This window comes from Canis lupus, chromosome 1 (genome assembly GCF_011100685.1).
Source record: "Canis lupus familiaris isolate Mischka breed German Shepherd chromosome 1, alternate assembly UU_Cfam_GSD_1.0, whole genome shotgun sequence".
NCBI lineage: Eukaryota > Metazoa > Chordata > Mammalia > Carnivora > Canidae > Canis > Canis lupus.
Genome location: NC_049222.1, coordinates 11597820 through 11622596, shown reverse-complemented (window position 1 = coordinate 11622596; position 24777 = coordinate 11597820). Strand labels below are relative to the sequence as shown.

General features: G+C 34.9%; 1 pseudogene; it reads right to left on the bottom strand.

The window, feature by feature from the left end:
* Positions 1 to 376: 376 nt before the first annotated feature.
* Positions 377 to 2184, bottom strand: LOC100684751 (annotated as a pseudogene).
* Positions 2185 to 24777: the final 22593 nt, after the last annotated feature.

Sequence of the window (24777 nt, the reverse complement as noted above, 5' to 3'; positions counted from 1 at the left end):
GAGTTAACAATGTGAAGACAGTTGGAACCTGAGGTTGGAGAAGAACAGCGTGTCCTCCTCATACATGCCTACTGCCCCAAATAAAAAATCACCAACAATGGAAAAGCAGCTGAGACAGCAACTGAGGTTAGGGAAGGGAACAGGGAACCTAAGCACAGTGGAAGAGCCAATGCTTGTGCTGCTGGGAGGGCCGATAGGCAGCTGCAGTGCAAGTAACGTGAGTATGAGTCTCTGTATCTTCCACATAGGTCTATACAAATATATAGAGAGAAGTTGTTCACTTTCCCCTGCTTTCTCCTCTGCTTGACACTGCTTGCTGTCATCCCAGCCTTTCTTATCATATGAGGGTGAAGGGAAAGGAATGATGAATAAATCATCACTGAATTGCGATCAGACTAACATCCATCAGCTTCTGGATGTGTGTTATTACATGGTTCTTTAAGTGTTTGCTGAACATCTGAGGGTCCTTCTGCATCTGCTCCAGGATCAGCTGCATGGCTGGGTCACTTATCTGCTGCACCCCAGGGTCAGCCATGGCCTGTCACTTCATGTCTTCAGGGCTGTGGTGGCGTTTGTACTGGGCCATCATACAGTTTTGGTAAACATCTGCAGCCTCCTTACAGTTGGAGTCCAGATCTAACATCTTGTGGTAGCCGTCCATAGCTTTTCCTCCATCACTTCCAGGGCAGCTGCTTTCCATGTGTACCCACTGATGAAGACAGGCTCTAGCTGGATACATTCCTCACAGTTCTTGAATGCCAGCTGAAACCCCAGGAGTCTGGGGTAGCAGGCAGCTCAATTGCCGCACAATTTGGCCTCTTCTGGATTCCATTTGATGACTTCTGTATAATGCTTCATGGCCTGGGGATAGTCCCATTCTGAAAACATTCATTGCCTTTGTTCTTCACCTGCAAGGCCAGGTCCGGGTTTATATAAGCCAGCCACTCTTGCTCGTTCAGAATTTCTCTGCCTATTGGCATTTCTTGAGCATAGCTGGGGTTCAGTGCTCTGTCAAAGACTTGTTATGGAAATGGATGGCATCCTTGTACTTTTCTTCTTTGAAGTAAGAGTTGCCAATTTGAGCATAAGGTTTGGCAATCTGTTTATAGTCTTCCTGGTTTTTTGCCCCACTTCGATGGTCTCACAAAGCTCCCAGCATTTACTGTAGTCGCCCCTCTAGAAGTACACAGCTTTTTTTTTTAAAGGATTTATTTATTTATGAAAGACACAGAGAGAGAGAAAGAGAGGCAGAGACACAGGCAGACAGAGAAGCAGGCTCCATGCCGGGAACCCGATGCAGGACTCGATCCCAAGACTCCAGGATCATGCCCTGGGCCAAAGGCAGGCGCCAAACCGCTGAGCCACCCAGGGATCCCAAGTACACAGCTTCTTGATTGGTCATGTAAGTCATGTTGATCTGGTCCAGGTCCTCGGCTCTGTCATAGTGCTTTAGACTGTGTCAAAGTCTTTCTTCTTGTAGGCCTCATTCCCCAACCTTTTCTCTTTCAGCATATGCCTCTTATTCTCTAGAATATCTTGTTCCATTGGCTCTGGCTTGGTGTCCTTTATGGGAGGAGGAGTTGGGGGGGGTGTTCCAACTTCCTTCTCCTCATTCATATTATTGAGATTGACTCCTAGCAGGACTCTGAGAGTAGTCATGATCTGGGGATCCTGATGCTTCATCCCTAAGTTGGATGGTTTGTTTCATAGCTGCTCTATCAGCTCCTGGTAGGTACAAGCAGCATCCTTGTCCTGGATGACTCTCCAATTTCTGGTACAGATTAGGCATGTCGAAAAGGTTCATGAATTTCTGCTCTGCCAACCGGGCCTCCATATTCTGTAGGCTCTCTTTGAGCTGAGGATTATTTACTTCATGTTTTTAACCCTCTTCCTAGGTTTGCTTGGCTTCTTCAAATCACTTTAAGAACTTAACGGCTGCGGCCTTCTGCCAATAGCCCCAATAGCCCTTGCCTCAGTGAGGTTTTAAGTCAACAGTTTTGCAGCCATCCTTGTAAGCCTTCTGGTAGTCCCCTTTCTTGGCATAGGCTGCTGAGTGATTGCTATAGAGCACGTGGTCTGGGGATCTAACTTAATGGCTTCAGAGTAGCACTGCAGTGCATCATGGATGTTGCCTGCCCTCAGGGTCTTATTGCCTTTCTCTTTTAGCTCATTTACCTGCTCCATAGCTTGGCTGGAACTCTGTTGAATTGATTCAGTCAGCTCCACATTCCCAACCCCAAAAATTTGTTTTCTGTTTTGCAGTACTTTTTTTCCTTCTCTTTCTTGCTCTCTTCCTTTATGATGTGATGATTTTCTACAGTACTGTGCTTTGATTCCTTCATCTTTTGTGTATCTACTATAGGTTTTTCCATTGTGGTTTTGAGGCTTACATAAAACATAGTTTATAACAGTCTATTTAAATTAATAAGTTGATCTTCAAGGCAAAAAACAACAACAACAACAAACAGAAAACCCTGGTTCTTCAATTTCATTGACTTTCTGTTGCTTTCTGCACATTAGAAAAAATAGACATATTTCTGAATCTTAACAGACTGGTCTGTCATAGGAGATGAACCTTACTGGCCAGCTCGAGTTCCTGGTTGTCTCTCAAATGTTTATGATTGTCCAAGCCTCTCTACTTGTTTTTAGTCGTTCCAGTAGTTGAGGGTGCACCAGGACCCATTAGAGTCCCAAAACATAGCCATTCAGTACCTAGGTGTAGACTCACCAGAAGCTAGACCCTTAAGCAGCAGCTGGGAAAGCACCATCCAGAGACAAACAGAGATGATGTTTTTGTCTGCCACATGATTTTGGTGACTGTCTTTTAAGTGGCAATTATAAAAGTTAGGCCACAGGGGTGTGTAATAGCTCCTTTCAGGAAGATATTGGCAATTTGGTTTATTATTAGAGCAAGCAAGAAAGAGAAGCCCAGGGAGGTGCCAACCAGCTCCCCTGAGTTCCAATAGGATGATGGGGGGCCTCATGGCCAGTCCTTAAATGCATGCTAATTAGAAACCAGGCCGTCAGGTAGTTTATAAAGTGTACAGTCAATATCCTTTCAATTTTGCCTGCTTCCCTTGCCCTGAGCCTAGGGGATAGCCAAGGTTAATCCTTACATACTCTGAAGAACCTGCTTCTTTGGTTGCTATAGTCCTATAGGTCCCCTGGATGCAAACCCAATTGGTTTTCAGGCTAGGTGGGATATTTGAGGGGAGAAAGGCAGTCTTAAAACTTGAGGTGCTAGAAGTACAGTTCAAACTCTTTAATTCCTTAGGGAGAAGCTGGAATTTGAGCATTCAATCCTGATTGTATGGCTCTATGCCATGGTTGGTGTTTATGGAACAAGTGTGAGTCCGTTTTTCCTATCCTTTTAGGTGTGGCTATTTTCTCATTTACCTGATGTGAAGGAGTCACTCAGCTAGTCTCTAGATTTCTCCCAGTGAATTGCTCTGTGTGTAGGTGTGCATTTGGGGCATCTGTGGGAGGAGGTTAGCTCAGGAATGTCTTAGGTAGCCATCTTGGTGTCTCTCCTAAGGTGTGGGCCTCACTGAGATTTGATTTGCATTACCACTGATGGTTACTGACATTGAGCATAACTGACATACCTGTTGACCATTTGCATCCTTTTTTCTTTTTGCAAAATGTCTACTCAAATCTGTAACCCATTTTCTAAACAGATTATTAGCTCTTTTGCTATTGAGTTCCTTTTATATTTTGGAAACTATTCCTTTTCATAATATATGGTTTGCACAATTTGCCTCCTATTCCATAAATTGCATTTTCACCATACAAGAATGAATGGGTAGTCAATTAAGTGAATAAATGTCTCAGGATATAAAATTCTATACTTCTTTTGAACCTCGTTCTTTGTTAACCCTGCTTCTCTCCAATTTTTTCCCAAATCCTGGAAAAAGAGACCAAAGATTATTCATTTTATAAAAGTAAAATATAAGAAAAAAGTGAAGTATATATTTTCTGTAGAATTCTTGTGTTAATTTCATCCAATCTCAACTGACCCTTTGACCAAGATTTTATTAAGCCACTTTGCTGATTGTGTGCATGTGGTGTGTGCAAGCTTAGGAAAAGATTTTCATCACAGAGTAATAGAGCAACAAAATAATGGACTCTTCCCTAAGGCAGATGGTAGCACATTGCCTTAGGGATTGTTTGCACATATTACACTGACTTTATATTTTAAGCATCTGACATGGTAATTAGTTTTATAAAAATGCCCTTCCTTTTCTGATCAATTTGAAATACACTGCTTGCATTTTAAATGACTCTTCAAATATGGATTAATTTTTTTTTTCCAGTTCAAGGTTTTTGTTTGGTTCTAAACAATGTCCAGCGTTAGTACATAAAGATCTTTCAAATCAATTAGGTCTCTAAAGGAAGCATAATCTTTTTTTCTGTGATAGAATGAGAGGAATCATATTTTATCACTCAATGTTTTCTAATGAAAGACACACAGTATAGTGTTCAGGCATTTATGCCAGGATGATTGGCTTTCAGTTCATTAATCTGAGAGCTGGGATATTCTCACACAATCCTAAAGTCTCAGCCCATCTCCTAGCAAATATTTGATAGCAGAAAACTAGCTCTAAAGATTTAGAATAAGAATTCATTACTGGCATTAAATACAGTAAACCCACTTAACAATGTATCTTCAAGTGTTAAAATAATGGAAACAAATGGCACTTGTCAAAATAGTTTTCTAAAAGGATATTTTCTGAACTGCTTGCTTCAGGTTTTTTTGTCATCTTTATAACAAAAAGTAATTCAACAGATCTGGTCAAATTAGTTTTCCACATCATTAATGTGAACTTTGAAACTTTTACTAAGTTGAATGATGGATTTATAAGTTCTAAAAGTTTTTCAAGACAAAGATTTTTAAAAGTAATTTGATGAATGGCAAGAAAACTTGAATATCCATTTTTTTTCCAACTCCTCTTAACCAAAATGACCTTAAGGTTCCCTTCAGTTTGACTAAACTTCAGATAGTCTTCTTCCTCACTCTAGGACTCTGACCTCCCTTTTCTTAGAGCATTTACTTTAGAAAACTTGCTATTGTATATTCTTCCTTTGTCCTTTGAAATGTAAATCTTTTCCCAGCCTCTTGCCAGTTTTACAACTCGGGAATATCTTTCTCAAGGACCTGGGAGTGAACCCTTTGAAACGTAATCATCAAGAAAGATAAGCCCCTGTCTCCCAGTCTCTGTGGGAGGGTGAGAACCTACCTTCCATGAGGGATGATTAGAAAGCAGAGATAGCCCTTGTCATACTGACCAACCTCCCTCCTCCCTTCCTTCAGTGCTTTTCTACTAATTCACTCCAGCATTTAAAAATCCTCCTGCCTTTTGTTTCAGAGAAATTGAGTTTAGTCTCTCCCATAGTGCAACAGTCTTGACTCCTATTGCAATAATCTTAAATTATATCTTCCTTGACTGTTTATGTCTCATGCAATTTTTCTTCAACACTTTAAAATTTTATTTATTGTATGTATTTCTGTTAGCTTTTCTATATTTTATCATTTCTGTCTTTTATCTCCTGCTTATCCTTCCTTTTTCCAAGAAAGAAAAAATACGGAGTAAGTTAGAGAAATTATCAATATGAGGACTTCTAAAGAAGTAACTACATTGTACACTCATTCATCATGAACAATCAGTTAAATATGTTTACTTCTCAGGTCAACAAAAACTTTATGATACACAGATTTGTATACCCCATAGAACATTCAAAAAGAATAAATGTGTATACCTGGGGTTATAAAAGCTAATTTTAGGTGGTATTTGGATGAGTGTATCTTAATAATAAAATATATATTTTAATGTTACTTTATATTTAATATTACATTATGGTTTTTATTTTGTCTTCATTATTATGTGATCTAGTATTTCTACTCCTGGGTATTTAACAGAAGAAAGTGAAAAAAAAAAAAAAAACTAACTTGAAAGATATATGCATCTCTATGTTCATTGCAATACTTATGGATAGCTAAGATATGAAAACAACCTGCATGGGTCCTAGTAAATAAAGAAATGTGGTGTACACACACACACACACAATGAAATATTGCTCAGCCTTAAAAAATAATTAAATCTTGCCATTTGAAACAACAGAAATGGAACTTAAAGGCATTATACCAAGTGAAATAAATCATAAAATTAATATGCACTTAAAACATATACTTGAGGGGGTACCTGGGTGGCTCCCTCAGTTAAGCATTGGACTCTTGATCTTGGCTGAGGTCATGATCTCAGGGTGGTGATACTGAGCCCCACCTGGAGCTCTATCCTGACGTGGAGCCTGTTTAAGATTCTCTCCTTCTCCCTCTCCCTGTCTCATCTTCTCACAAGTATGGGTATACTCTCCCTCTCTCTTTCTCTCTCTCTCTCTCTCTCTCTCTCTCTCTGTCTCAAAACAATAAATAAAATGAAATAAAATAAATAAGATAAAATATATACTTGAATAACAAACGAGGTGAAGATGTGGTAAGAAGAACTAGTATCTGGGAAACATTGTTCTATCTATGACAAAAGGGCTCTGTGATAGGATTCCTGTCTCACATGTTCATAGATTCCACTAAAGAGTAAGTAGCAATTATTAGGAAGATTTTTTTTTTGAAAAATAGGAACATTCTTGCAACTTGTTTTTGATACTAAAAATTTGTTTACTCTTAGGTAAATTTAACTGAGATTTAAATGTTACTGAATTAATATTTCACTTCATACATTTATTAAGACCAACTATAGGTGAATAGTACTCAGTTTTGGAGAAGCAAAAATATAGTTCCCCTTACCTGAAGGTGTCATAATAAAAGGCATTGAAAAACATAACCAGAAATCAAAAAAACATGCAAAAATTGCTACCAGAAGTACTGAAAGTTTTAATGGAATTCCTTGGGAAAATGATGTACTATGGAAGTTGGGAGATAGTTCATCCTTTTATTGCTGGATAGTATTCCACTGTATGCATGTCCTACAATCTTTCCATCCATTCACTTTTTGATAGGCAGGTGGAAACCACTGTTACAACTATTTCTATACAGACATATGCTTACATTTCTCTTAGTAAATATGTAAAAGTGGAAAGACTGGGTTACAAAGTGGGTAAATATTTGTAATATTGATGAACTTAAATTTATTTATTTTTTTTTAAATTTCATCCCACCACTTTGATTTAATAAACTTTAATTACAAATACATTGGGACATCCAAAATTATCCTTCAGCTTACTGATGTTCTACTCTATTTGTATTCATTTTTCCCCTCTGTGTGTTTCATTTTGGATGGTTATAATTGCTGGATCTTCGTATTTTCCCATCTGTTTTGCTGCAAAGTTAGCCTTCTGTTAATTTCATCCAGTGAATTTTTCCACTTACTGTAAATTTCATCTTTGGAATTATAATTCAGGTTTTTCTTATATCTTCATGTTTCTACTTCTGAATATAGGAAACACAGTTGTAATTATTTTTATGTATTTGTCTTCTAATTCTAACATCTGTGCCAGTTCTGGATTGGTTTCAATGCTTGATTTTTCTCCTCATCATGGATTGTATTTTTCTTCATCTTTGCAAGCCTTACAATTTTATATTAAATGGCAAACATTATAAACTTCACCTTGTTGGGTATTGGTTACTTTTTTATCCTATAAACACTAATGAACTTTGTTTTGGAATGCAATTAAGTTACTTATTATAAGTTTGAATCTCTAGGATCTTGTTTTAAACATTATTAGGTAGGACGAGAGTAGTTCTCACTGTAGAGCTAATTGTCCCCCACTACTGAAGCAAGAACCTTCTGTGTATTCTTTGTGATACCTCATGAATTATGAGGTCCAGTCTAAATGGTGGAAATATGTACTAATTCCATCCTGTATGAGCATAGACACTGCTCCTTATAATTCTTTGGAGTAGTTCTTTCCCTAGCTCTGGGTGGTTTTTTGACATGTACACACTGACCAGACCTCTGTTGCACACTTGGCGGGGGAGGGGGGGGTCTGCTGTGCTCTGGGGACAGTTCTCTGCCCTCCAATACTCTAGGCTGTTCCCTTGCACTATTAACCTCATGTCCCACCTCCATGAATGAGCCATTTTCTGCCTGATTTTTTTTTTTTTAATCTCTGAATTGAGAATCTAATCAATTACAAAGAGCAAAATGAGGAGAAACAGAAACAAGGCAATAAATTAGTAACCTTGAGGGGGAAAAATGAAGAAACAACAGAAAATGAATTGAAGAGGACACCTTAACTGTAAGACCATCCTTTCCTGAGTCTTGTAAACTATGGTCTGGGCAAGGCTAGAGGACATGTTCTTTAAGCACATGGGATATTTTGAAACACACAAATTGTTCAATTCTTGCATTCTTTGCTTTTTGCCTGAGATCTTTTGCCTCCTCCCTTTAGTTCTTCATTAATTTTTCTGCCTCATTTTATTTGTTTATTCAATTCCTGCTTGCTCTTAATCCATATTATTCTATTGTACTCCCTATCACTCAGTGTAAATCTGAATCAGCTCATCTAAATTACAATTGAGGACAATTATAATCTAACCATCATTTAGAATAAGCATATCTAAATGTTAAATGGCATATATATATTATAAAATACATGTATGTTGCAGTAATTAATTTTAGTAATAACAGCTTTGCTAATTATGTGAAAAAGCCACTTATGTATAAATGCCTTATAATTAAAATTTTTTTAAACAAACTATGTACCAAAAAAAGTTCATCTTACAAATTTTCATTAGTGTTTTATCAAAAAGGAAAAAATGTAAATTAATACAAATCTATTCTCAGGGCTACTTTTATTTTTGTCTTCTGTGTAACTATGACTTTGCATAATCTCAAAATTATTGAACCTAGAATCCTCTGATCACTGGCAAGTCTTATAAAAATTGACAAAACCATATCATATAGGTAACAGTTTTCTCAAAAACTATACAAAAGAATAAGTTTAACTGATCATTTGTAGAAATAATTTAACAAAATACCACTAATGAATTTAATAACTGCCTTCAATGATATTTAATTATTGAATTTCTCACATATGCTTAGATATTGCTAAAAAGAAAGAGTATTTGCATCTCCATTATGAGGAGTATGACAAAGACAATTTACAAGTAGAGAATTACAGGACTCAAAAGGCATAGGAATGTCTTCTTTAGCAAGCTGGATTATAGTTTCTATCCTTCTAATCCTAGATGAGATTATACGGCAAATCCTATTCAATGAAATGGAAGTCCTTGCTGTGTGATACCTGGATTCCTGAGTTTGTTCTCTGGGAACTAGAAGGTCAACCTTTCTTTTACTCTTTTACATGCACTTCCAAGGAGCATCAGGCACTAACACCTTTAATTTTGTTGCCAGCTAGATTTTGACCTATTAGAATTTTTTTCCCAACTCCCTATCTAGTTCATCTTTTTTTTTTTTTTTTTTTTTAATTATTTGAGAGAGAGAGAAAGCATGAACAGTGGGAGGAGGAGAGGGAGAGAGAGAGAATCTTCAAAAGACTCTGCATTGATCATGGGGCTCGACTTTGCAATGACCTGAGCCAAAATCAAGAATTGGACACTTCACCAACTAAGCCACCTGAGGACCCCTGATTCATCTATAAGACTTTATATCCTCAGTGGATTTTTAGTCAATTTATGACTAACAAATCATTGCAGATGATTTTCCTTTAAAAGGAAAGTAATTAATAATAAGGATCTTTGTTGTGTAATTTATTTAACTATATAAAATTCAGAAGAAGTGTTCTAAATTTTCTTGAATCCATAAAAAATGCTCAACATATGCTGATATTTACATAGGATTGGTTGAAGAAATAGTATTTGTGAGCGACTGTGTGAGACATTATGTTTATACTTTACATATATCTCTAGAAATGTTCAATGCATTTTTCAAGGTATGTGAACCAAATGGAAAGTAAGTACAGTAGAAAATACAATTGAAATTCATGGATAAAAACTTCAATTTTGAAAAGAGAGTTACATATGTTAGAATTCCCTTAGGCTACTTCTACTAAGTCAGCCAGCTTTTATGCAGCAGATGGATCATATAGACACTGACATCAGTGGAATTTTGCCATTGAATTTTTGACAAAGACAAACTATTCATCAAGGAAGACTTCATCATTAGACATTTGTGCCTTCAATTTTGGAGAAGAAAACACATTACATCACGATTATTGTGCAGTACCATTAAAATGATTGAATAAATCTCATTAACTTCTTAATCTTTTCATTTTGTGGGCACTCTGGGGTATGTACACATGGAAAATGCCAAGCAATACCAATTGCTATGTGATCATTTTTGCTGAGTGTGAAAAGAATGTATTTCAACTTTATCTTTCCTTTTTATTCTTGAACCAAAGGGTTTACTTTTCTCTAAAATTACATTTTCTCTAAATTTAAATTCTCTAAAAATTTGCAATTATGTTTTAAAAATCTTAATTGTGATGAATCTATAAACTGAAAAGAGACAAATCTTTGCAGTTTTAAAATATGACTTTTTAGTAATTGTTATTAACTTGAGGGAAAAGAACAATCAAGAAATAATAAGAGATGAAAAATTTTGTTTGTTTAACCTCAACTACCTTCCCATATTGACAATAGTGTTTTAGTCAGTCCAGCCTCCAGAATGTCAATATCATATTTAACAACCCCATCAAGTTCTATTCCTCCTAGGCAGAACTGACATCTTTGTATTTACATACAAATTCTTTTTTTATGGTTTTTAGGCTTTCTGCTAAACCTCATAAACTAATTTATGTTAAGATAATTAGTAGCTAAAAAGGACTAAGATCTCTTACCTAGGTGAAATAATTTTACTTCTGCATATTATACTAAAGCATATTATACTAAACTATAGATTATTATACTAAAAATGGAGAATTTATGTACTAAATACTGTATAAAAAGCAATTAGAAAAGACAAAATTACTTAGTATTGATGCTTCAACAATGAGTTTGTTATTTAATATTAAAAAACAAATTCTCTAACACGAATTCTCTAGATGTCAGTTTTCTAAATGTAAGATACAGCAAGATAGTCACCTGGGAGTCAAGAGACTAGCATTTCTGCAAACCAACTGCAAGTCTTAACTAAAAATTATTCAAATCAATTTGGCAGTGAAGCATGAAAAAATAACTATGAATTTAATTTCTTCCTCTATCAAATAAAAATCTTACAAATCTATGTGGAATTGAAATGATATATTAAAATACCTATATTCAAAATTATTGAGATTTTGGAGGGTATTTTTGCTCATGTGTTAAGCTTTTTATCGATACTATAGCAACTAACCCCTATACCAATAAAGTATTGTAATTCATTTGGGCAACAGGATGCTACTAATGTATAAAACAGGTGTTCCAAATGCCAATATTATTTGTTTTGTCTTGGTTTTTTGGAAGATTTACTTATTTTAGAGAGCAGGGAGGGGCAGAGTGGCAGAGAGAATCTCAGACTCCCTGATGCAGGGCTCAATCTCAAACCCTGAGATCATGATCTGAGCCAAAATCAAGAGTTGGACATTTAACCAACTGAGCCACCCAGGCACCCCTCCCCTCCAAATGCCAATATTCTACTAAGAGCTGTTCAAGATCTCAAATTTCTGAAATTGTCTTTTCCTCATCAAGTTATGACCTATTTTCTTGATTTTGTCTCTCTGAACCCATAATTTTGAACATTGTCTATGGCTGGGAATCAATTTGCTCTTCATTCTCACTGTTCCCTATGATTTGGAGCCTGCTTCCCTCTTTTTTATTTTTTTTCTTTGTATTCACTTGCTTCTCTGAACTTGGCATCTTCAATTATTCCAAATAACAACTTCTACCTTATAGTTAAGTTCCGTTAAACTCCATCCCTAAAGAGCTTCAGATGATATATTTCTGGACCAAGAATAGATCTGTCTACCCAGAGATTGGAATTAAAAAATTCTTGGGCTTTGAACTTTCATGATCGTCATGAATTATATACCCTGATGAAAAGTGATTTAGGTATTACCTTTTAGAGACGCATGCTCTGAACTCACCCTACATCCCTACACACCTATTAACCCTGTCAAGTTATGTTAGTAAGCTCCTATAAGAAAAATAAATCAAGTCTTTGTATTTCCTGTTCACTGATCTTCCCAGAAACATAGTTTCTCATTAGTTTAAGTTATTCATTCTAAAAAAAGAAAAAAAATGTATCAGAATGAGAGTACATCCTGACATAGATCTCAGGAGAATCAAAGTTTCTGTTAAAAGCTGATTTTGGCTATACTGAAATATGAAAGGATAGAAGACTGGAAAGGGTAAATGCAATATTTGTTATGCTTAATTAGATAATATAAAATTTTATTTTGATCAAATTGCATGTTATTATTTTTCATGAAAAAAAAAAAAAAACCCTAGATCTACTAGCAGAGGCAGGTCATTGTCATAATAAAAATAAAGTGCATATGGACATATTCTAAGTAAATATACCAAAGAAAAAGTATCATTATTTGATTTGATTCACAAGATCATTTCCTGGTTATCTTACATATAGAAATTAATAAATATATCTAAGATTATATTTTGACAGGAAATTTTTAAGACCACCTTTTATGTAATCATCAATAGCAAAATTATTATATATTCTTCATGATTATATTTTAATCTATTCAAAAACTTTGCATTGTTTTCTCCTCACATGAACCCATTAACTTTTCCCTCATAATTACATCATAGAAACAAGAGGGAAACAGGCAAAAGTAGGTGACTAAGAATCAGCTCGGAGAAAGGAATAATATATCTTTTTTCAGTTCATTGAAGTTCTCTAATTCTAGAATTGATTTCACATTTTAAAGTTCACCTGAAATCAAGCAGAACCAAAACAATTTACAATTATAGAAGCCTAAATACTTGAAAACAAGATCTATTTGCTTTGCACATGTAGGCATTCATCCAATTATTCTAATATATCAACAGTGCTTATATATAATACCTGACAAATGCTCTTGTTTTCATATAAAATGATTTTATTTTGCCCCAAAACATGTTAGATTATTATGCTTTACATTTCATGCAAATAAGTTAAGAGAAATAAAGATAATCATTGTTATGACAGATAAATGCAGTATTTATACAGTATCTTCTACTGGTTTTGCTCTATATAATAACTTACCATTTCAGTGTCTAGAAGAATAGCCAGTATCCTTAATGAAAGTTCCATCTGCTGCTACAATTTTTTTTTAATGTTCTCAGGTTATCAAAACATAGCTGAATTCTTTAATCTCAAATTCAGTTTAAAGTCTCTCTTTCCCTTTGGTACAGATTACACCTGGTTGTCTAGTGAGTTGGGGGCAGAGGGTTGCTCTTTTAGTTCCTTTCTCATTTCTGGGCTTACTGTGCTGAAGCGATGGCTGGGAAAGAAGAGAAAGGTGTTTTCTCAGTTGACTACCATTGGTGAGCTCCCTATCCTCTCCCACAGTGGTCATGATTGCTCCTCATCTTGCTATCTCCTTTCCAAAACATAGGTCTTATTTGAGCCAATATAACTTAATTCCCAACCAATTTTGAGCAGGACCCACTTAAAAAGGAAAATCATATTATTCTTGCAATGTGAAATGGGGTTATTTTCTCTCAGCTCTTTCATATTCTTTTTGCTCCATCCCTATGTCACAGCAGTAGCAGATACCCTGCTAGTCCTGTGGCTCACTAGAATTTATCCAAAGATATATATAAGTTTTGATTTAATTAAGGAGATTGAGTATAGTCAAATCCTCTTGGAAAAAGTAAGAAGGGACTGATGGTATCCAGTCATAAATTGTTTATCCAAAAACACTACTTCATCTACTTTCTTTTCTACCCCTCCCTTTTGTTGAGTGAAATGGCACATTTAATCAAGCCCTTCCAAGTCACAGTGGGATTCTCAGCTTTGAACACTGATTGTGGACCTACTTAACATATTGCCAATTTTCAACTAAAGTAGATGCTAGGTATTATTGTGATATCACTTCCCAGGTCAACCAATAGCAAAGTGAAATTAGTAGTGGTCCAATTGGACTATAAGATTTTTGAAAGAACTGATCCCATTGTAATACTTTTCATACCTATAGCTGCATGTGAAATTTGGAAAAAACTTTATATTGAAAAATGTGTTTTTAAACATACACACATACATAATAATACATAAACATACTTCATAAATTATTAAGACAGTATGGTAATGGCATACGGCTAAACATACAGATCAAAATAGTTGAGCATCTCCAAATATGCCCTTATATTTATTGTCAATTAATATTTTTTAAAGATTTCATTTATTCATGAGAGACACACAGAGGCAGAGAGATAGGAGAAGCAGATGCTCTGCGGGGAGTCTAATATCCCAAGACCCTGGGATCACTACCTGAGCCAAAGGCAGACACCCAGCTACTGAGCCATACAGGTATCCCTTTTATCAATTAATTTTGAACAAGGATTTTCAGAATGTGTAATGATGGAAAGAATGGTCTTTTCAACAAATGGTTCTGGGACAACTATCTACCTACATGGAAAATAATGAAGTAGCAACCATACTTCAAGCCACATATATATACACATACTCAAAGTTATAAATGTAAGAAATAAAACTATATAAATCTCAGAAGAGGGGCAGCCCACGTGGCTCCGCGGTTTAGCGCCACCTTCAGCCCAGGACCTGATCCTGGGAACCTGGGATCGAGTCCAACGTTGGGCTCCCTGCATGGAGCTTGCTTCTCCCTCTGCCTGTGTCTCTGCCTCTCTCTCTCTCTGCGTGTCTCTCATGAATAAATAAATAAAATATTTAGAAAAAAGAAAATAAAATATTGGAATGAATCCCTGTAACTTGGGGTAAGCAAAGCTTTCTTAGATATGATATCAAAGGCATAAGCAATGAAAGAATAAATATATTGGAATCGTTCAAAATTAAAAACATATGCTTCAAAGAACATCATCAAAAATATAAAAAGGAAATGCATAAAATATGGAAATTGTTTGCAAATAATATATATGTTAAGAAACTTTTATTTAGAATAAAGAATTTGTAATTCAATAATAAAAACAATGCAGTTAAGAAATATTATTTGTGGACAAGTGAGGGGAAAGATCTAAGAAGACATTTGTCCCTCGAAGATATATAATTGACAACATGAAAAAAGATCTCAATATCTTTACTGTGAGGGGCATACAGATTAAAACCATGATAAGATACACTTCAGACACATTAGAATGGCTATAATTAAAACCATATTAACAAGTCCTACAGAGGATGCCGAGATGCTGGAACCCTCATACACTGCTGGTGGGAATATAAAATGATGTAGTCACTTTGAAAAACAATCTAATAGTTTCCTAAAATTCTAACATGGAGTGTTCCTATGACCTACTAACTACTAGGTATTACTTCAGTGGTATGAAAACATATGTTCACATTAAAGCTTGTACATGGATGTTTACAAGGGCATTATCCATAAGAGCCCCAAAGAACAAACAATCTAAAAGCCATCAGTTGATGAATGGGTTAAAAGGTAGTATGTATCCAGACAAAGGAATATTATTTGGCAATAAAAAAAAATGGAATACTGATACATGCTACAACATACATAAACCTTGAAAACATAATATTAAGAAGCCAATATAATTAACATACTGTATGGTTTCATGTATGTAAATGTTCAGAATAGGAAAATCTATAGATGCCCAAAGTAGAGTAGTATTGTCTGGGAAGGATGGGAGTAAGCAGTTGTTAAGTAGGAAGGGAAAAAGGGGAATAGGGATGATGCAGATAATAATGTTCTAAAATGAGACTCTAGTGAGATTTGAGCAATTCAATGAATATACAAAAAATATACAATTAAATAAGGTGAACTGAAAGTTATATGTATTATTCTCAGTAAAATGTTAAAATATTTAAAAGAATATAATAATAATTAATAACAATAATGAAACTGCCAGCATTTCCAGTAAGGCATTGAGAACATATCAGTCAATCAATGCTTAGGGGTGAGAACAAATTACTCGTGACCATACTCCCACTACTTAAAATGTCTTGCTAAATTTACTATAATTAGCCTGCCTTGTAAAATTTTAATCAAAACATGATTATCATGAATCAGAACAGAAAATATTGTAAGATAGCTGGGTTGAGTTTCCAGTTATCCATGTGAGGAGCTTGAAAGTCACTACTCCTACCTAATAACACATAAAAAGCTAAACAGACTTAAAAAATCAACCACTCTCCTTTCCATAATAGAGGAGAGGATAAGGGCAGACTGCTGTCCACAAGACCGGAGACAGAAAAGATAGTTTAGAGTCATGGCTTACTGGATCTTTTAGAGGCTCACAATCAGGAACTTCCACAGGAACCAGCACCAGGGCAAGAAAACCCCAACTATCACTGACAAATTTCTGGAGGCTCAGTATGGACGAGCCTGAGAGTTAAATACTCCAGAAGAACCAAGTCCAAGGGGTCCCCCACAATACTGTGTTTACCTCTAGGAGCTCAACCAGGTTCTCATACTAAGCATCATTTAAAAAATCCTCTCCTGCTTCCAGCATAGAGAGGGGGAAAAAAGGAACTATTATCGAATATCCAGAATACTCTTTTTCTTAAAAAAGACCTGTCCTTAGGGTAAACAAGTTAACCAGAGCCTAACCTGCTAAGGTGCTGTCAGAGCCTAATTCACCTGGGGGAAGGTAAAAATCAACTCAGCTGGCTCTAGCCTTCAAAGTAGGAAAAAAAAAAAAAATTGCTCCCTCTGGTGGTGGGCCCACTCTAGCCATTTTGTTCCATATAAGTGGAGGAGAGGGTGACTGGGAAACAAAAGATCACAATCCAGAGGTACAGCCTTACTAAAAGATTGAGATCTATCATAGAACTGTAAAACATTTCCCCTCCCCCAAACCTAACCACCATAGAGCTAAAGGCCTATTTACAGCAATACCTTTTACTGAGTACATCATGTCTGATTGTCAAGAAAAAATTATAAGGCATATCAAAAAGGAAAAGAAAATAATTGAGAGAGACAGAGCAAGCCTCAGAAACAGACATGACAGTGGTATTAGAATTATAAGGCCAAGAATATAAAACAACTATGATTACTATACTAAGAGCTCTGATGGATAAAGTAGACAATATGCAAGAACAGATGGGCAATATAAGAAGAGAGATGGAAATTCTAAGAAATAACAAAAAAAGAAATGCCAGAGATTTAAAAACAAACACTACAGCAGAAATAAAGAATACTTCTGATTTGTCCAATAGACCAGACAAAGCTGAGAAAAGAAATTCTGAGCTAAAGGATATATCAATAGAAATCTAGGAAATTCAAAGCAAAGAGAACAAAGATTGAAAAAAACAGAAGTAGAATATCCAGAGACCATGGGGGCAGCTACAAAAGGTATTACTTATGCCATCACATATATAATAGGAATACCAAGAGAAGAACAACAACAACAAAATATTTGAAACAATAAAGACTGAGAATTTTCCCAGATTAATGTCAGACACCAAATCAGGTCCGGGAAGCTCAGAGAAAATCAAAATAATAAAGAAAAAGAAAACCTAAATAAACATTAAAAAAATAACACTGATACCTATGCATATCATTTTTGAATAACAGAATATCAAAGATCAAGAAAAATTGTGAAAAAAATCAGTTAGATATCTTACATAGAGAGAAACAAAGAACTGCATCTGATTTCTCCTCAAACCGTGCAAGCGAGAAGAGCATGGAGTGAAATATTTAAAATGATGAGAGTAAAAAACAATCCTAGAATTCTGTAACCTGTGAAATTATCCTCCAAAAGTGAGAGAGCTACAGACACCTTCTGAAACTAACAATTATTGAAGGAATTTGTTGCCAGCAGACCTTCCCTGAAAGAAATGTTAAAAATTTCTTTAGAGAGCAAGATAATAATATAAAACAGAAATTCAGATTATGTGTAAAGGTGGAACATTGAAGAAGTAACAAATGTAGGTAAAATCAAAATTGATTTTTCTTATTCTTAATTGATCTAACAGACAAGTTTGTTCAAAATAATGCCAAAAATATATTTTCTGTTTTCTACACACATATGTGATGATACAAGGGATGATGCAAGAGATGAGAGAGATGAATTAGAACTATTTTATATCATGCTAACTGTAAAGTGATACAGTATTATTTGAAACAGGATATGGATTAAACATAAATGGATATTGCAAATTCTAGGACCACCACTAAAAAAATTACAAAATATAATTAGTATGCTGAGAAAATAGAATCATAAAAAGCATGATTAAAAGCACAAAATGCTGGGGTGGGGAGAATGGAAGGCAAAAAAAGAACAAAAGCAACAACAAAGAGAAAACAGTAACAAAAATAGTAGAAATTAATACAATGATACCAATAATCACTTTAAATGTCAGTGGTCTAAATGCATCAGTCAGAAGACAGATTATTGAAATGGACCATAAATCATAACTCAACTATATGTTGTCTATAAGAAACCCACATTAAACATAAAGATACATGTAGATTAAAAGTAAATGGATGGAAAAATATATCATACTAAAACTAAACACAAGAAAACAGAAGTAGCTATATTAATTAAAAAAATGATTTTAAAACAAGGCAAATTATTAGGGATTAAAAAGGACATTTATAATGATAAAGGTGTCAATTCTCCAGGAAGACATAATAATCCTTAATGTATACACATCTAAAAACATAGTGCCAAGCTATGTGAGTCAAAAACTAATAAAATTTCAAAGTGAAATAAATGAATCCACTGTCATAGTTGGGGAATTCAATAGTCCTCTATTAGAAATGGACAGATCCAGGAGGCAGAAAATTAGTAAGGACATAGTTGAACTCCATAACGCCATCACTCAACTGGATACAGTGAACATCAGAAGACTTTATCCAACAAAAATGCACCTTCTTCTCAAACTCACATGAAACTTTCACCAAGATAGACTATATCTAGACCATAAAACATAAACCTTAAAAAATTTGAAAAAATTGAAAGCATACATATTATGTGCTCTTAGACCACAATGGAATTAAACTAAAAATTAATAACGGATAACTAGGAAATCTCCAAATATATGGAAATTAGATACATTTCTAAATAACACATAAAGAAATCTCAAGTGAAATTTAAAAATACTTTGAATAAAAATAATAACACAACTTATCAAAATTTGTGGGATGCAGTGAGAGCAGGGACATTTAGAGCATTGCAATTTTACATTAGAAAAGAAGATCTAAAATCAATCAACTAAGTTTACACCTTAGGAACCTAGAAAAAAATCCAAGTTAAGAAGAAAATAAATAGAATAGAAATCAATGAATTTGAAACAAAATCATGGATAAATTGATGGATAAAAATGAATGGAAACAAAAGCTAATTCTTTAAAAAGACCAGTAAGATTAATAAACCTCTATCTAAGTTAGCTAAGGAAAAAAAAGGTAAGACAGAAATTATCCTATGGACATTAGAGCAATAAAATATCATTACAAACAACTTAATGACCACAAACTTGACAACCTAGATGAAACAGAATTCCTGGAAAGTCACAAGCTGCGAAAATTCACACAAGAATAAGCAATCTGAAGAGGACTATAACTATTGAAAAAATTGAATCAATAATTAATAATCTTCTAAACAGCCCAGATGGGTTTACTGTGAACTCCACCAAATATTTAATAAAGAAATATCACTTCTCTACAATCTTTTTCAGAGGATAGAAGCAGAGTGAATATTTCCTAATTAATTCTGTGAGGCCAGTGTTACCCTAATACCAAAATCAGACACAAACATTACAAGGAAAGTACAAGGTAAAATCTTTCATGAGCATAGATCTAAAAATCTTCAGCAAAATAGTTAATCAAATGTAGTAATATATAAAAATACACACTGCAACCAAGTGGAATTTACCCCAAGTATGCATTATCCCAGGTATCCCTGGTTTAACATTTAAAAATCAATTGGCTAGAAAAGAAAAATCACATATTCATAGATGGAGAAAAAGCATTTGACAAAATCAGTCAAGCCAGAGATAGAGGAACACTTAATCAGCTTGAGAAAGAATATCTACAAGAATTCTACAGCTAATATTATACTTATTAGTGAGAAATTCAAACCTTTCCCACTAAGTTCAGAAACAAGGCAAAGATGTCTGTTTTTGTCAGTTTTTTGTGGGTTTTTTTTTTTTTTTTGAAAGTCATACTGGGAAGTTCTTGTTAAAGCAATAAGAAAAATAAATACAAGAGACAAAATTTCCTTGTTTGCAGGTGACATGTTCACCTACATAGAAAATCTGAAGAAATGTCTGGTAATAATAAGCAAATATAGCGAAGTTTACAAGATACAAAGTTAATATGCAAAAGTCAATCATTTTCCTATGTATCAGCAATGAACAAGCGAGATCTGAAATATAATACCATTTACATTAGCATCCAAAATATTTGAAATACATAGGAATACATCTAGTGAAATATATATAAGAACTCTATCAGGAAACTATATTTCTCTGATGAATGAAATAAAAAAAAGTAAATAAAGAGATATTCTATGTTCAAGGACAAGAAAACTCAATTTTATCAAAATGTCATTTATTTTCAACTTGTTCTATATACATTCAGTGCAATCCCATTCAAAATCCTAGAGAATAATTTTTGTTGATATGGACAAGTTGATTATAAAAGTTATATTCAGAGATGAACGATCAAGAATAGCCAAAACAATATTGAATAAAAACAACCAAATCAGAGGACCAACACTCTCTGACCTCAAGACTTAACTATAAAGCCAACTATAATCAAGACAGTAATGGTTATCAGTGAAAGGATAGACAAAAACATCATTATAACAGAATAGGAAGCCCACAAATGGACCAAATAAATCTTAACTGATCTTTAAGAAAAGGAACAAAAGTAATATAATGGAGCAAATAGTCTTTTCAACAAATGGTGCTGCGACAACTAGACATCTTTCAAAAGGATCCATCTAGACACAGACCTTACACTTTTCACAAAAATTAACCCAATATGGATCATAGGCCTAAATGTAGAAGGCAAAACTGTAAAAGTTCCAGAAGAGAACATAGAAGAAAACCTAAATGACCTTGGGTACAGTGATAAAATTTTAGATAAAACACCAAAGGCATAATCCATAAAATAAATAATTGATAAGTTGGACTTTGTTAAAACTAAAAATTGCTGCTATTCAAAAGGCAATGCAAAGAGAAGGAGAAATAAATCCACAGAGTGGGAGAATGTTTGTTAAAAGATACATCTAAAGACTGTTATCTAAAATAAGGATATCTAAGGACAAAGAACTCTTAAAATCCAACAATAAGAAGACAAACAACTGAACTAAAAAAATAGGCCTCACCAAAGAAGATATTCAGACGATAAACATATTAAAAGATGCCTCATATGAATTGTCATCCAGAAAATGGAAATTAAAACTATAAGATACCATTCTACTCCCACCAGAATGACCCATATCTGGACCACAACACTACAAATTGCTATTAGGGTGTGTAGTGAAAGCAGCTTTCCTTCCTTGCTGGTGGGCATCCAAAACTATATAGCCATTTTGGAAGACAGTTAACACTTTCTTATAAAACTAGACATACTTTTACAGTGTGACCCTGCAATCAAATTCTTTGATATTGACCTAAAAGATCTGAAAACATGTCCAAACAAAATACTGCATATGGATATTTATAGCAGCTTTGTTCATAATTGCCAAAACTTGGAAGCAACCAAGATCTCCTTCAGTAGGTGGATGGATAAACAGTGGTACATTATATAACCGAGTACTTAGCACTAAAAATAAATGAACCATCAAACTATAAGAAGATAGGGAACAATTTCAAAAGTGAAAAAAGTCAATTTGACAATGTTGCATAGTGTAGGATTCCCACTATAAGACATTCTGGAAAAGGCAAAACTATAGACAGGAAAATGACCAGAGATTGCCAGGGGACGATGAGATGGGGGAATAAGCAGGTGGAACACAGAAGCTTTGGCAAGCAGTGAAACTGATATGTATAATACTATACTGGTGGATACATGTCATTATATATTTTTCTAAACCCATAGATTGTACAACACCAAAAGTGAACCCTAATGTAAACTATAAACTTTGAATGATAAGTCAATTTAGATTTATTAATTGTAGCAAAAGCACCACTCTCACGAGTGATGTTGATGGAGAAGGTTATACATGCATTGGGATAGAGGTTGTGTATAAACTCTCTGTACCTTACCCTCCTTTTTTTTTTTTTTTTGAACCTTTAGCTGCTCTAAAAAAAATAAAATTATAAAAAAAGAAATAAAAATAGAATGCTGAATGTGCTTTTCCATTTAAAGTCGTAAGATTCTGAGAAATAAATTCTCTCTCACTGACCCTGTCACCAAGCAATACTCTTAGACACTAGTGGGCTGCTCAGGCTTTCAGAAAACCACATTGCTTATTGAGGAATTTTGTTGATTCTTATTCCCAAGGTCCAAAAAGATGCCTGAAAGTCAATGGAGGCTGAACTGAAAAAAAGTATTTTAAGCTCTGAAAAGCATGGTGGCTCAGGAAGTTCAGCTAGGTTCCAGTGAATTGACTGTTCACAAAGTATTAGTAGTATATGCCAAATGAATGTATACATCCTGGTGTTTTACACAGAACTCAAATAAGGCTACTAGCAGGAAGCTCTTGGGAATTGCACTCAAAGACTGCCTAATGTGGCTCCTCAATCTAGCTCAAGTGAGAAACAACTGCCAGCTTCTTCTTGGGAGTTGTTGATACTCCTGACACTACCTGTGTGGGCAGGTTATGTCATGGCTGGCATGGACAGTGATGCAATCCTCCAAAGACCACACTTCTCTTATTGCCCTGTGGTCTAAAAGTCATGCATGGTTTTTCCATGTTGGATTCTGAATTGAGAATACACCACCGGGGACACCTGGGTGGCTCAGCAATTGAGTGTCTGCCTTCGGCTCAGGGCATGACCCTGGGGTCCTGGGATTGAGTCCTGCATCAGGCTGCCTGTGGGGAGTCCACTTCTCCCTCTGCCTGTGTCTCTGCCTCTCTGTGTCACTTATGAATAAATAAATAAAATCTTAAAAAAAGAGAGAGAATATAACGCCACATGTAAATCACCAATATGTCATGTAGAAGGTAAAACTGATTAGAGGAGAGGCAAGTTAGCACAGTGTAGAGTAGTAGATAGGAATCTGCCTCAAGTCTTTGTGGGGAGTGTTTGGATATCTATAGAACCTTAGGCTATAATCAGTGGTCTCTCTGTAAGGTCAAGCCAATGAGTCTGACCTTGCACACAATTAAACAACTCTTTTGGTACACTCAGTTATGGACATTTTTATGGGAATTTGGAGTATTAAAGTAAGTCATGAGTTTAGTCACCTTAAAACCAAGTTTCCAATTCAGAAAAGGAACTAGAATAGGAGAGCCTTAATTATGTAGACCCAGATATGAAATACATGGGCACAAGTGGTCAGCCAAGAACCAGTGGTTTGAGAGACCATACATCTCCTCTCACAACTACTGTAACCACTAACGTCATAAAAAACCTCTCTCAATGTCAATAGGAAAAGGAAGCATTTGCAAATTACTGTAGATAAAATTCCCCAAGGACATCAACCAATGGAGAGCTGACAAATGGATTATATTTTAGCTCTACCAGAAGCCCCCAGGAGGCTGGCAGCTATCAGGTATAACTGGGATAAAGATTTATTCTATCTTGGGTTTAGCTTAGTCTGTTTTAAAAGCAAACTTAAGTAATGTGATTAAAAGATTTAAGAAGTGATTTCTTAAATTTGAACCACTTGTTATATTTCTTATGACTAAATTACTTATGTTAATGCTAATGATTTATGAAAATGAGCAAAAAAACTTACATACTATTATGTGTAAATAAATATTCCTTATTACCATCAGAACAGTGTTCTCAGTGAAATTTAGAACAGGCAAATAAAATAGTTGTCATGCAAACAGATGATGGGTCAGATTTAAAAGTTTGGCTTTCACAGTATGCCCCTAGATTGAATATGAACATAATAAAGATGAGTCCACTGATAAATTCTCTGGGATTAGGAAGTAGAGATGGGGTGGTAGAAAAATGATGAGATTAGATATGTTTATAGTTTTGATTTATCATCATGTTTTTATGTCACAATTTCCCACTTGATGGTCTAAGGCCCAGGTTTAAATTTGTGTGAGCCCAAAGAAAGAAATGTAAGTACACAGGACATATATTTAACATTAAATTTAACAGCACGTATTTCTAATGGTACTTTAGGGCACACGTTAAATTAGGAATAACTATGACAAGAGCAACCATACACACATTCACACACACAAGTTCAACATGACCATTAGCAATATATGCTTAGAACTGAAAACAAAACAAAACAAAACAAAACAAAACAAAACAAAAAGCATTAAATGTAAAAGGTTTAATAATTAGGAACACAGATTTGGCAGTCAGTCCTGGATTCAAATCAATCTTAATTTCTCTTCCCATTTGTGTCTTTCTAAGCCCCAATTTATTTACAACCTCTTCCCATCTCACAGGAATAGAAGCAAAGTGTTCATGGACAGGCCAACACCACAAACTCAATGAGTGACAGTAGGGGATAGGCCCTGGGCTCTGACCCTGAAGCTTTAGAAGGTGACAGTTCCTCCTTGCACATCTGTTCCTATGGGGCCACTTCTGTGAAGGTGGTCCATACTGCCATGTGTCTCACATGCTTTTCTCAGATCTAAATGGTCATCTA